We start from the raw sequence: 15,005 nt of genomic DNA, 5'->3' as shown, positions 1-15,005 counted from the left end.
ATCTAGCCCAACCCAGGAGACAGTGCTGAGTGGAGCTCCAGTACTGACCCCCATCGAGCCAGCACTTTCCTCCAGCCAGGCCAGGAGGGCAGCAGGCAGAGCGGGGCTGGCTTGGGCTGTAGCTCTGGCCTGCCTGGTTTCTTATCTCTAAAATGATGTGTAAGGCATGAGGGGAAGGTTCCAGAGCACCTTAGCAAGTCACTCAGAATGTCTGAGCCTTAACTCCTTGCAAAATGGAGCAGGAGTGGGGAGTCAGCAGCACTTGTCTTAAAGAGAAGTTGTGAGTGGCTGGTAACCTGGCCCCTCTATGGCCTTAGTGACTTTCTGTCCTATCCCAGCATCCCCTCTCTCCACATCTGCACCCAGTGCACACACCAGCCAGCCAGTGGGGCTTGTCCTTTTTTATTACCAAAACACATCTTGAATCTTGAATTCAGCCACCTTTTGCAATCGCCACTTCCCCGGTCTAGCCATCCCCATCTCTCACGGCCTTGGGCTCTGATTTTTCTCTTGGCCTCTCACATCCACCCTCCACATAGCTACCAAAGGGATCGTTTTCAAAGGCTAACTGGATCCAGTCACCTACTCCCCTGCTTAAAGTACTCCAGTGACAACGATGCTATCACACACAGAAGAAAATCCAAATTCCCCTCCCCGGCATCCAGCCCTGTGTTATATGGACTTCAGCCTCCTCCCACCCTTATCCCTGCCCCACTGGCTTGCTGCCTCTCCAACAGACCACACTTCTCCCTGCCTCAGGGCCTTTGCACTGGCTATGCGTTCCACCTAGAAGGCCACCGGCTTTGATTTTGCTTGTCTCTCCCTTTTGAACTGTGTCACCTCCTCAGAGAGGTCCTCCCTGACCACTCTTCCTATGAGAGCCCCTGGGCATTCTTGATCATTGTTAAAGGGGACTGCTTAAAGGTAATACCATGATTCTCATAGAAATGTAAAATGGGGACACCTGAGTGGCTCAGTCAGCTAAGCAGCCAATTCTTGGTTTGGGCTCGGGTCATGATCTCATGGTTTGTGAGTTTGAGCCCCATATCAGGCTCAAAGCTGCCAGTGTGGAGCCTTCTTGGGGTGTTCTCTCTCCCTCTCTCTCTGCCCCTCCCCCACTCGCTCTCTTTCTTTCAAAAACAAATAAACATTATATTAAAAAAAGAAATATAAAATGAACACAAGTCAGATGTCATGGAATGCATTAATTTATGAGAAAACCAGAAGGTGTTAGAACTGGTTCTAAGGAGAATTCAAAGACACGTGTACATTGGCAATCAGGAATGATGAAATGAATTTATAAACAGATGCATAGGGGCACCTGGGTGGCCCAATTGGCTAAGCATCCAGCTCTTGATCTCAACTTGGGGCATGATTTCTTGTTTCGTGAGATTGAACCCCATGTTGAGCTCTGTGCTGACAGCGGGGAGCCCGCTTGGGATTCTCTCCCCCCCAACCCCCCGTCCCCCCCCCTCACTCATTCTTGCATTCTGTCTCTCTCTCTGTTTCAGAATAAGTAAATAAATCAATAAATGGATAAATGGCCAATATCCAGCGGGCAATATTTAATTGCATTCCACCCCAACAAAATCCACTTGTGTTTCTATGGATGAGATTCAAGTAATGAAAGGTAATGAAAGGTGCAGGCGCCTATAGAATCAGATGGCCAGGATTGGTGCTCCAGAGAGTTCCTTGGTTATCTTACAGGTTTCCTGACTTTCTGGCACTTACCAGCACCTGACCTTCTTTGCTGTTTGCCATTCATCTTGAGGGCAGAAACTGTGTTTTGTAACACCATCTGCAAGCACATAGCAAGTGCTCGGCAAATGTTTGTTTCCAGTGTCCAGGGTAATTTGTATTTCAGGAGAAGATACAAAAGAGGTCATTGCTGAGCCTAAAGAAATAAATTCTGACAGCCAAGGAGGAGGGGGCATTTGTGGGAAGGAAAGGGCGCCTGCAGGTTCATCACTCGTTAAATAACCAAGACCTCTGCGCACCCAGAAGCCTCAGCACCTCTTGGCAGCCCAAGCCCTGAGGGTCCCCAAAGGGACCTGACCCGGAGTTGGTAGGGAAAGTTCTCTGGCTGAGGCTGTTCTGTGATACCATGTCAGGTAAGTCAGAGGGCATGAGGGGCGAATGTGACTCCACCACGCACGTTAGGGTCTGTCTCCTGGACTCTAGGGTCGACCCCCAGAAGTCGCCCTCAGGCGCTCTCTTTCACGTTACACAGCAAGTCAGTGGCCCAGCCACGCCAGAACCTCTGTCTCCTGTGCCCTCATTCTGCCCGTCTTTCTTTAGGAGATGCATCTTCTCCAGGGCCTCTGGGGAGCCTGGAAATGGGGGCGTATGAGATCCTGCGAGAGGGGAGGTGCCTTTTTGCCTCCCGGAAATCCCGCGGAGAAAGGCGCCTTCCAGGCGCCTAAATCTTCTGATCCCGGGACAGAGGCGGGTGCGTGCCTAAATCTGGGGTTATGGCAGGAGGGGGCGGAAGGTGCTGCGGGGGCGGGCGGGGAGGGGTCCGGATCTGCTTCCCGCAGAGGCGGGGTGAGGATGCGGGTGAGAGGCGGCTGCTGGGGAGGAAAAGTGAATCACAAAATGACAGAATGCAGGAAGGAGGAGGCGAGGTAAGGATGAACCCACGGACATTCCCTGCGCGCCCACTGTGTGCCAAACACGGTTTGGGCTCTAAGGACACGGTCAGGGAACAGAGCGTATCCGGTTGTGCCGCTGCAGGACGCGGTCTAACCCCGAGCCTGAATAAATGGCTTTAACACGCATATAGATGTGAGGTTGCGGTTCCAACAAACGTTTGGAAGGAGAACGCGAGGTGCTTGCGATTAGACCTTGAAATACCCGGGTTTCACCTGGTAGGGGCGCCAGCAGAGATCTACATAAGCCAGTTCGGGAATGTGGGCTTGACTGCCTCGTGCAGGAAATGCACAGGAAGTGTATGCAGAAATGCAAAGGTGCTCGAAGATATGCAAGTATCAAAGCCGACACGAATCGTAAATGAATGCACGCATGCATAATGAGTACGTGTCCGAGACACGAATGCCTGGGGGCCAAAGTGACAGTCCTCGATTCTCCAGCACGCTGCGCGCGCCCTCTGCTGCCACCAACGCGCCTCGCTCCGCCCTTTCTCGTCCCATTTCGTCCCTCCGCTTTGAGCCAGAGCGCTTTTCTTTCCAGGTCTTCCCAGCACCCAGCGTAAAACAAAGCCCGGGCCGGTTGTTCGCTACGCATGCGCACAGTAGAACTATTCCGAAGAGGTTTGCTTGCAAAGCAGCGCCCGAGCAGTCAGGATGGCCGAGCGGTCTAAGGCGCTGCGTTCAGGTCGCAGTCTCCCCTGGAGGCGTGGGTTCGAATCCCACTCCTGACAAGTGCTGTTTTGTTTTTCACCAACAGCTGGAAGTCAGTTTTGTTTTCCACGAACAGCCGCAAATCAACTTGGGAATACGTTACACCTTTGGGTATTCTTTTCCTCTCTTTACAAAACAAGTATTTCCTTCCTAACAGGCATTTTCTTCTTAGTGACATTCATTTGGTTTTGGATTGTAAAAAGAAAGCCCCGACGCGTGCCGCAGAGCCCTTTTTAGTGTGGGCAGATGCACCTTTCTCTAACGTTGTCTAACGTTGCAGAAAGAAAACAGCAAAAGGGTAGGACTGTCAGAAGTGGGATTCGAACCCACGCCTCCAGGGGAGACTGCGACCTGAACGCAGCGCCTTAGACCGCTCGGCCATCCTGACTTCCTGCCAGTGTCCTACAAAGATTCACAGTAGTTGCCATTTCCGTGCCACGTGGTTCGAGAACCCGCAAGTTGTTTTAGGGTAGCTGGCAGCCCCAGGTCCTGCCGCACTGCTCCAGGCGTCCACAGGTTAAAAAAAAAAAAACAAAAAACAAAACAAAAAACCCCAAAACCCACCCCTGTTGCCGAGACTCGCTGTTTTCCTTGAATTTCTTCCGTCTTTTTTCTATGTATGGAAACTGTGTAGCCTGGGAAATCAGTTTCCCTTGCCATCCCTAGAAAATATCCGTAAAAATAAACACAATGGAAACAAAACTATATTGTTAAATTCTAGCCATTCGCCAATTCTCGGAACCTGAAAATGTGACGTGTATTCAACGACTGATACTATCGGTCGCCAGGGTCAGGACTATTGTTGGGCCCCTGAGGGTAGTGGGGAGGGGATTTAGACGATTCTTTTCGGAAGGGAGGTGCTCTGCGAAGAACTTTGCCTTGAGCTCCTCAGGATTGGAAGCCGTGGAATCCCATTCCACGCGTGTTTAACTGGAGCCACAGCCAGAGAAATTTGGATTTTATACCTTTTTAATAAACTGAACAAGGGAAAAGCCGGAGGCTGTTAAACTTGGAGAGGAGACGATTTATCTGTCTACAAAAGCCTGATGTGTACGAGGGATTGGGATTGTGTCCGTCTCTCCTTGCTCCAAGAGGGGGCAAGCAGGGGGTAGGTAGTTAGAGAGGAAGCTTTTCATAGAAGAAAGAGCTTGCTGGAAAGGAAACAGGGTGTCTGTGTAGATAGTGATAACCCCGTCAGTGGAGGCAATCAAGACAAGGCTGGACATCCACTTGGTGGAAAAGCTCTGTATAGGGCTCCACTCTGCTAGTGCAGAGCCTGCTTGGGATTCTCTCTCTCTCTCTCCCTCTCTCTCTAGCCCTTCCATGTGCTCCCTTTCTGTCTCAAAATAAATAAACTTTAAAATAAGAAATAAATAAAAATTTATCCTTTAACAAAATGTACTCCACATCCAGTGGGAAAATAGGGTTATTTATCTATAGATGGGTACTACTGTGGCATCTACAGACTGCTGTAGATGTGCCAATTTCCCGTTGGGCAGAAGAAGAAAAAAAGGACATTTGGGAGATAATGGAGATGGTGAAGCCCCCTGTCCTGGAGAAGAGGTCTTGGGAATGGTCCTGGAACTGCATGCAGGCTTGGTTGACAAGGATGAAGGGATAGGGACAATTCCCAGCAGCAGCGCCCAGGGCCAGAGTCAGGAGAGGGACAGTATTGACACCACCCCCACCCCTCCCGTGGCTGGAGCTGGATCTTCCACCATCTAAAGGGAGGCTGAAGGAGATTAGCAGAGGTTTTCCTCCCCTCGGTTGCTTCTCCTATGTCACCTCCTCCAGGAAGCCTTCCCTGATGCTCCTTTCTCTTACCGAGGATTTTTGGCTTCCTCTGTGTTCCCGCAAGCTCTTAGGCATTGGAATGGAATTGGAATGGCCTGTCTAGGTATGTGTGCCTTCTCCTGTTTCTAAAACTGAGCTCTTCAAAAGGGCAGGGATTGCAAGAGTCTTTGCCACTGAAACCCTGGGGCCTAGGACACAAAAACGTGGAGAGGGAGATAAACGAGTGCAGATTGAATAATGAATGAGACAACAGGATAGGGGTGTGACCAGGCAGGAAGTCCTGGAAATGCCACCCCAGACCTCCTCGGGCAGCTGGCGCCTGGACAGAATGGGGTCACTCTGCCAGAGCCCTGGCCTGCCCCCATCGCCCAGGAATAGAAGCCATGCATCCTTGAACAAATAGTTAATCCAACGCCCTCTCTCTGGAGCTCTGGACCTCACATCCCAAACAACCCCTGTTCCAATCCCAGTAGGCAGAAGGGCCCGGGCAGGGAAAATAACCAAACCTCCAGTCTGACCTTTGCCTCCGTCTGAGCCAATCAGTAACTGGCCCAGAGGTTGGCAGGGCCATGCCAGCACCCCACCCACTGCGTCAGTGCCTTGACTGTGTCCTTCAACAGAGACACGCACACAAAGGGCGTCAGCCCAAACCACTCAGCGTCCTGATGTCTGCTCTTTGCTCTTGGTATCATCCACCTGGAATGCCTCCTTCTCAAATTGCTCTTTTCAAGGCTCTTTTCAAACGGCACCTCCACCCTGAAGGCCCCACATCTTCTCTCTGTACCAGGAAGTTCAAGCCTGGTGGCATTTCATGGAAATGGGTCTTTGCTTCGAATTCGTAAAGCCCACCAACGCTGTTGGCTCTGATTTTCCGGCTCACCCCACTTCCAGCCTGCCCCTTGGATGTACCCAAAGAGGTTAGGAGATTGGAGAGTGACAGGAGGAACCATCTGGCCCCTGGTCACATAGGCTTACTGTGCAACTTGAGGTAACTCCTGTCCCTCCCTGAAATGGACAGATGTCCCAGTGGCGACGGGAGGGAGTTTGACTGGATCACTGCACTTCCCAAACTTTAGGCACTCGTTACCCGCTTTTTCCTTATCTGTATACCATTTGTGCATGTTAACAAAACCCTTTTTTTTTTTTTTTAATGTTTATTTATTTTTGAGAGAGAGAGGGAGACAGAGGATCCCAAACAGGCTCTGCACCGTCAGCACAGAGCCCAACGCAGGGCTCGAACTCACGAACCACGAGACCGTTACCTGAGACGAAGTTGGACACTTAACTGACTGAAACACCAGGCACCCCAACAAAAACATTTTAATTGTAGTAAGATACATATAGGGGCGCCGGGGTGGCTCAGTCAGATAAGCATCAGACTTGATTTCAGCTCAGGTCCTGATCTCACAGTTCATGAGATCAAGCCCCACGTTGGGCTCTGTGCTGACCGTGTGGAGCCTGCTTGGGATTCTCTCTCTCCCTCTCTCTCTGCCCCTCCCCTGGTCATGTTTCCCCCCCCTCTCAAAATAAATACATAAATGTTAAAAATAGTAATAATATTTTTATTTTTTTAAATTTTTTAAAATTATTTTATTTTATTTTTTTTAATATATGAAATTTATTGTCAAATTGGTAGTAATAATATTTTTAAAGACACAAATAAACATAAGATTTACCATTCTTACTATTTGAAGTATATGGTTCTGTGGCATTCACGTTCTATGGCAACTCTCACCCCATTCCGTTTCCAGAACTTTTTTGTCTGCCCCAAGTGAGACTGTCCCCTTAAACATTAACTCCCAATCCTCACTTTCTGCACCTCTTTGCCACCACTGTCCCACTTTCTGTTCCTGTGACTGTGACTCCTCATAGAAGTGGAATCAAACGGTAGATGTCCCTGTGACTGGCTTGTGTCACTTAGGATAATGTCTTCGAAGTTCATGCTATAACATGGGTCTGAATGTTACTCGTTTTTCAGGCTGAATAACATTCCGTTGTATGAACATACCACATTTGTTTGTGCATCCATCCATCGGCGGACACTTGGGAGGCTTCTTCCTTTGGTGGTTGTGACTCATGCTGCTGTGAGCATGGGTGTACGAATATCTCGTCCAGACCCTGCTTTCAGTTCTTTTGGACGTATACCCACAAGTGGAATTGCTGAATCATATGGTCATTCTGGGTTTTGTTTTTTTAACGCTAATTTAATTTTGAGAGCGAGAGAGAGAGAGAGAGAGAGAGAGAGCATGTGGAAGGGGGGCAGAGAGAGAGGGGACGGAGAGAATCCCCAGCAGGTTCCTTGCTGTCAGCAAAGAGCCAGACGCAGGGCTCAAACTCACGAACCCGTGAGCGCATGACCTGAGCGGAAATCAAGAGGGCACTTAACTGACTGAGCCACCCAGGCGCCTCCCAGTAGTTCTGTTTTTAATTTTTTGAGAAACCATCCTACTGTTTCCCACAACAGCTTCATCATTTTTGCATTCCTACCACCAGGGCACGGGGGTTCTAATTCCCCACATCCTGGCCAACCCTTGTTTTCTCTCTTGATTGCTTGTTTATTTTTAATAGCAGTCACCCTAAGGAATGTGAGGTGATATCTCACTGTGGTTTTGATTTGCATTTCCTTAATGATTAGTGGTGTTGAGCATCTTTCTTTTTTATTTTTTAAATGCTTATTTATTTTTGAGAGAGAGAGAGAGAGAGAGACAGAGCATGAATGGGGTGGGGGGACAGAGAGACATGGAGTCACAGAATCCAAAGTAGGCTCTAGGCTCTGAGCTGTCAGCACAGAGCTCGACTCGGGGCTTGAACCCACGAACCGTGAGATCATGACCTGAGCAGAAGTTAGAGGCTTAACCGACTGAGCCACCCAGGCGCCCCGGGGCATCTTTTCATACGCTTGTTGGCCATGCGTGTATCTTCTTTGGAGAAATGTCTATTCAAGTCCTTTGTCCAGTTTTTGTTTTTTGTTTTTTTTAGTTCATTGTTGAGATTGAGTGGTAGGGGGTTCTTTGTATACTGAGTTAATTAACCCCTTGAGTCAGATATATGGTTGGCAAATATTTTCTCCCAATCCATACGTTGGTCGCCTTTTCACATATTGTGTCCTTTGATGCACAGAAAATTTAATTTTGATATAGTCCGGTGTATTTGTTTTTACTTTTGTTGCCTGTGCTTTTTGGCATGGTTCCCTAGAAATCATTGCCAAATCCAGTGTCATGAAGATTCCCCCCCCCCCCATGTTTCCTTCTATAGTTTTAGAGTTAATTTTTAGGTCTTTGATTCACTGGAGTTAATTTTCATAGATGGTGTAAGGTAAGGGTCTAACTTCATTGTTTTGTGTGTGTATACTTTTCCCAGCAACATTTGTTGAAAGACTGCCCTTTTCCCAGTGAATGGTCTCGACACCCTTGGCAAAACCACTTGACCATATATGCAGGGGTTTTTGTGCACTTTTCAAAAACTAAATATTTTCTTGGAATGGCCTCATTTTAAAACTAATAAATGTGTTATGGGAAGAAACTTATAATACGGCTAGAATAGAAAACCCACCTCATTACCCAGAAATGGAAGGTTACAGTAAAAGTAAGCACCATGGGAACCAAACCACTGTCATTAAATTCTAGCCAGAATCTTTACTCACTGAAAAGAATGAACAGAATGAGGTGTTGAAGACCTATCAGCACCAAGGGAGGTTTTCTCCTCGGCGTAATCAGATTGATAGCAAAGTTAAAAACAGAGTGCATGTAATGAAGCATCATAGATGTTTGATGGCTGCCCTGGACCATTGCCCCTCAGGATCCCTGCTGGTCATGAGAAGCCTTAGACATTGATTCTAGTTCTGCTGATGTCTCTAATTCAACCGGTGACCCCGGGCAAGTTTCTGCCCTTTTTCCAGCTGGTGTACTCATCTGTAAAACCAATGATGACCAGCCACTTTGGAAAACAGTTTCGCAAATGTCTTGTAAAGTTAATAATACACATAACATATGCTCCAACAATTCTAGTCCTAGGTATTTACCCAAGAGGAATGAAAACATTTGTTCGCACAAAGAAACCCCGGGGGCCTGTGGCTGGCTCAGTCAGTGGAACGTGAGGCTCTTGATCTTGGAGTTGTGAGTTCAAGCCCCGTGTTGGGTGTAGGGATTACTTAAAAATAAAATCTTAAAACCAAACAAACTAACAAACAAACAAACACAGCTTGCACGCATGCACATGTTCACAGCAGTTTTATTCATAGCTGCCCAAGCTGGAAAAAACCCCAAAGGTCCAACAACTAGTGAATGGATAAAGATATTGTGGTATATCAATACGAGTGAATACATTCAGCATTAAAAAGAAACAATCTACTTAACCTATGCTCAACAGCACAGATGAATTTCAAAAGCTTTATGTTAACGGGACAGAGCTTTTCACCAAGGACTGCTGTATCAGCTTCCTCTGGCTGCTGTAACAAATTATCACAAACTTAATGGCTTAAAAACACACACACGCAGAAATTAAGGGGCGACTGCGTGGCTCAGTCTAAGCGTCCAACTCTCGGTTTTGTCTCAGTTCATGATCTCATAGTTTGAGTTTGAGCCCCTTGTCGGGCTCTGCATGGTCAGTGCAGAGCCTGCTTCAGATTTCTCTCTCCCTCTCTCTCTGCCCCTCCCCAACTTGCTCTCTCTCTCTCTCTCAGAACAAACAAACAAACATTAAAAGACATTTAAAAACCCACAAATCAAACACACACACACACAAAGGTATTCTATTACAGTTCTAGAGTCCAAAATGAATCCTAGGAGGCTAGATCAAAGCGTCAGCAGGACTGGTTTCTTCTGGAGGCTGCAGGGATCCATTCTTTGCCTCTTGCATTCCTAAAAGCCACCTGCCTGCCTTTCTTGGCAGCTCCTGGCTGCACCACAGTGGTCTCTCTTTCTTTGCTCAACATTGCTTTCTCTTCTATTGTTATCAAATGTCCCTCTCTGCCACCGCTGTTGTCTTCTTCTTTTAAGTTTATTTATTTTTGAGGGTGGGGGAAGGGGGAGAGAGAGAGAGGGAGACAGAGGATCTGAAGCAGGCTCTGTGCTGACAGTAGAGAACCCAATGCAGGGCTCGAACTCACGAACTGTGAGATCATGACCTGAGCCAAAATTGGACCCTTAACTGACTGAGCCACCCAGGTGCCCACTCACCACCCCCACCCCGCCTTTTTAAGTAATCTATGCCCAACATGGGGCCTCGAACTCATGACCTGGAGACCAAGAGTCACCTGCTCCACAGACTGAGCTAGGCAGGTGACGCTACCTCCTCCTTATCAGTATACAGTGGTTACATTTATCACCCACCCAGATAATCTAGGATAATCTCATCTCAAAATCCTTAATCACACCTGCAGAGTCCCTTTTTGCTATACAGGGTAACATTCACAGGTTCTGGGGATCAAAATTGAACACCTTGGCAGGGGAGGCATTATTCAACCTGCCACAACTGTATAATGTAAGACTTCATTTATATGACATTCTAGAAGGCTCAAAAAAACAGTGACAGAAAACACATCAGTGGTTGTTTGGGGCCAGGGTGGAAGTCATAAAGGCAGTTTCTGGGGTGATCTATACTCTAATCTTTGTGGTCATTCCACGACTATCCACATTTGCCAAAATGCTACAGAGTGGGAGAATCGAAGTGGGAGAAAACAATAGCAACATATAAAAGTGACAAACAATGAGCATTCAGAATATAAAAAGAGCTCAGAGCATTTGAAAGCACAAACAGGGCTGCGGTGTCAGAGGGGAGCACAGTAATCCACGGTCACTTCGGACACAACGGCAGGGCTCAGGGGGTTCCCTAAACCTCCCTCAGGTTCAATAATTCATTAGTTAGAAGGCAATGAAAGCGATGAAAGCAATGAAAACGGCTCAGTTACGGTTTGTTGTCGCTAAAGGATACAGATGAAAATCAGCCAAGGGGAGGGCACACAGGGCTGATGGAATTGCTCTGGAATTAAAGAGCAGTAATGGTTCAGTACAGTGAATATACTGAAACCCATGACTTGTATAATTTTTAAAAGGGTGCTTTTTAAGTTCTAAACATGGACTTTCCATTGTTCTCTCCCCAGGGAATCACGGATTCCATGCACTGTTTCCTCAGCACTGATGTGTAACTATTACCAATCAGGTACACTCACCACCTCGGTGTCCCAAATCTTTGTAGGCCCTTCATCATGGAGCCACAGTTGACTTGACTTCCCGCATAGCTGATCTCAGTTTCCAGCTTTTCCAGGTAGAGCTAAATGAGCTGATATCCAGTTCCCTGACCCTAAACCACACTGTTAGAATGTGCGGTGTGGCCAGACCCCACCCTAAACAAAGAAGGACATTTCTATCAGGCATGACATTCCAGAGGTTTAGAGATTACCTCCCAGAAGCCAAGAGCAAAGACCAGACCTCTCTTTGGGCAAATTTATTTTATCTATTTATTTTTTATTTATTTTTTTTTGTTGAAGGGGGATGGGCAAAGGGGAAGGGAGAGAGAATCCAAAGCACACTCCAAGCTCCCCCGATGCGGGACTCGATCTCGGAACCCTGAGATCCTGACCTGAGCAGAAATCAAGAGTGGAAAGCTTAATCATCTGAGCCACCCAGGTGCCCCCGGGAAATTTTAAATTCCTTACTACACAAGGGCATAAGGTTCAAACCTTAAATTCAAGGAAAAAGAAATATGAATGGCCAGTAGGCTTAAGTAGGAACCCAGCCCCACTAGCTAAGTATTAGAAAATGCCAATGGAAACAAGAGACTTTTTTTTTTTTTTTTAAATGCTCATCACGCATATTGGGGGCTGGGCAAATAGTCAAGCTCACTCTAAACAGGGGCGTCAACAAATATGGTCTTTTGTAGAATCTTCAAAAATTTGGCGGTATCTATCAAAAAATGTAAATACCCTCAATCTAGTGGTTTTGCTTTGAAGACTGGATCCATAGAAAATCTCACATATGAGGAAAGATGTGTAAATAAGGAGGCTTATATAATATTTCTTGTAATGAGGAGCTATTGGAAATCACCTATCAATTGGGGGAAAGGGACAGGGAATTAGTAGCCACTTTATCAATATTACATGACATGTAAAAAGGTCAGTCTTCGTGTGACATTGAAATTTCCAAGATGTTAAGTGCAAGTCAAGTTTCAATATATATAGTAGAAACTTATTTTTTGGTAAACAAATTTTTTAGGGGCGCCTGGGTGGCTCGGTCGGTTGAGCGTCCGACTTCGGCTCAGGTCATGGTCTCGCAGTTCGGGAGTTCAAGCCCCACATCGGGCTCTGTGCTGACAAACAGCTCAGAGCCTGGAGCCTCCTTCGGATTCTGTGTCTCTCTCTCTCTCTCCCCCTCCCCTGCTCATGCTCTGCCTCTCTCTGTCTCTGAAGGATGAATAAATGTTTAAAAAAAATTAAAAAAAAAATTTTTTAAATGACACTCAAAGCAAGTCTTTACATTTCTACACGTTATGTTAATGTGGAAAATGTTGGGGTTCGGAGCCAACCGCCAAGAAAGAATTCTTGAGACGTCTTCAATGTAAAAAGGTGGTTTTATTAAAGCACAGGGTTAGGACTCAGGGGCAGAAAGAGGTGATGCCCTGGGATCCTGACGAGCTATCGATTATATGCTTGGGGGGCGGGGGTGGTGAAGGTAAAGACCTGGGGAAGTTTCCAAAAGCGTTCTCATTTGCTAAAGATCCACAGGATCCTGGAGGCCTAGCTATAGTCCAGCCAAGGTTGGCAGGAGTTCCTGGAGGAACGTTATAGTGGGCTGCGGGTTATAGGGAAATTTAATATCAATTTTTTTAATGTTTATTTATTTTTGGGAGAGAAAGAAAGAAAGAGAGAGAGCGTGAGCAAGGGAGGGGCAGAGAGAGGGAGACACAGAATCGGAAGCAGGTTCCAGGCTCCAAGGGCTTGAACTCACAAACTGTGACAGCATGACCTGAGCTGAAGTCAGACACTCACCGACTGAGCCACCCAGACACCCCATAAGGAAATTTACTTTTATCTACATTTCCGTTTTGCCTTTTCCCCCCACATCGATGTGGTAGCGAGAGAAGAAGACGAAAGATATGCCAGATACTCAAAGTCTTCTCAGCGATTAACTGGAGGTGAAGGTGCAGCTTTGGAGACGTGTGTGTGCCGTGCAACAAGATCAATGAATGAATTAGTTGTGTGATTAAAAGTAAAGAAATCGAACCAACCCTACTGCACTAAGCATAGCGTCGGATGGAAAAGTGTTCAATTAATAGTTGCTGATTATAATCAGCAACTTCCCAGAGTTGGCTTCTGGAAGCTGCTGGATGAGCCCCAGGGGAACCTTTCTGCAAATTTTTAAAAATTGCAAACTGAAAGATATAACTACCCTCCAAAGGGCGTTATTTTTTAAAATAATAAAACCCACTCTATTACCGAGGGTTTAAAAACCAGGTGGTCTGGCCCCTGGCTGCCTCTTAAACATCATCTCTCCCCAATCCCTTCAGCTCATAATCTTTTGTCCCGCCTCAAAGACCCCAAAGTCTTTCCTGCCCCAGGGCCTTTGCACATATGGTGGTTTTCTCTGCCTGGAATGTTCTTTTTCTGCCTGATTCCTATTCATCCTTCAGATCTCTGCTTAAATGTTTATACTTTCCCTGACACTCTCCAACCCTCAATTATTCTCTCCCATGGGGTCCTGCTCTTTTCCTGTAGTAATGTTATCACAACTGGTAACTACCAATTTATCTGTGGGTTTGTATATCTAGATTGTCTGTCTCCCCCATCAGACTTCCTGAGGGCAGGGTTTCTGGTTGGATGGCTCACAGCTCTGTCCTCAGTGCCCAGCCCATGCAAGGTACACCTTAAACATCTGCCCAGTGCCTGAATCTCCACTGCCTCTCCAGCATGCCCTCATCCCACCCCAAGGGAGGGAGGCTCAGCACATAGTAGGTGCTTGGCCAGAGTAGAGAGTCTTTATAAAACTGAGGACTCAGACAAGGCATGCGCTGCTGGTGATCTGTGTGGAGATGGCCTGCTCAGACCCCAGGGACGGAGACTACCCTTGGAAAGGACAGGCATTCTGGGCCTCATCCCTGGCTCTCATTCCCCCACCCCTTCCCAGACCTTCTAAGGCGCCAGTGGAGACTCTGGGTGGGTGGCAGTTTCCTTCCCACTTTTTCTGACGGAGGGGTGGGAGGGCGGCGAGTGAAGTTGGTTTGGAAGAAAATGTCAAAGTAAAAAACAATGCAGTGATTGAGTCTTGCTTGTTGCCATTTGAAAGGAATGAAAGTGGGATTAACCAAAAAAGCAAAATCTAAACCCAAACCAAAACCCAAACACTCTACTGTTCTAGAATCTGCCTCAGAAACAATCATCTTACTGTTTCCCGTGTCATAGTAAAATTAAGGGTTTACCCAAGAGCTGTGTTCTGCACTTGGGCTCCTACAGTGTGCAGAGAGGCTGGTCTCTGAGTCTGCGGCTACCAAGAAGCTCTCCTCATCTCCTGAGTGTGTGTGGGGTGGGCAGGAGGGGCTCAGGTGCATTGTGGCAGAGGGGGTTGGACACCCAGTGGTTCCGTCATCATCCACCAGTGATATTTTCCATCAGATATTAGCCATCAGATCTCGTCACCCTCCTGTCTGAAACCCACCAGTCCTCAGAATAAAATGTTAACCTCTCCCCTCCATTATTGCGTAGGCTGAATAAATGGCCACCCAAAGATAGCAGATCCTATCCCTGGAATCTGTAAATTTACTGTCTAAAGAAAAAGAGTCTTTGCAGATTAGATTCTTGATATGGAAGGTAATCTGGATTACCTGGGTGGGCAGAGATTGGGGAGATGAGGTCACAGGTCA

General features: G+C 47.1%; 2 non-coding genes across 2 annotated transcripts; one reads left to right on the top strand and one right to left on the bottom strand.

The window, feature by feature from the left end:
- Positions 1-3,296: 3,296 nt before the first annotated feature.
- On the top strand, positions 3,297-3,379 carry TRNAL-CAG (transfer RNA leucine (anticodon CAG)). Its single transcript has one exon. It is a non-coding gene; the product is annotated as a tRNA-Leu (tRNA).
- A 285-nt stretch (positions 3,380-3,664) lies between these two features.
- Positions 3,665-3,747, bottom strand: TRNAL-CAG (transfer RNA leucine (anticodon CAG)). The gene has a single exon. It is a non-coding gene; the product is annotated as a tRNA-Leu (tRNA).
- Between the last annotated feature and the right edge of the window lie 11,258 nt (positions 3,748-15,005).

This window comes from Panthera pardus, unplaced genomic scaffold (genome assembly GCF_024362965.1).
Source record: "Panthera pardus isolate Hobbes unplaced genomic scaffold, ASM2436296v1 HiC_scaffold_18, whole genome shotgun sequence".
In the NCBI taxonomy this organism is placed as follows: domain Eukaryota; kingdom Metazoa; phylum Chordata; class Mammalia; order Carnivora; family Felidae; genus Panthera; species Panthera pardus.
The sequence above is the reverse complement of the archived record's forward strand: the minus strand, read 5'-3'. Positions and strand labels throughout refer to the sequence as shown.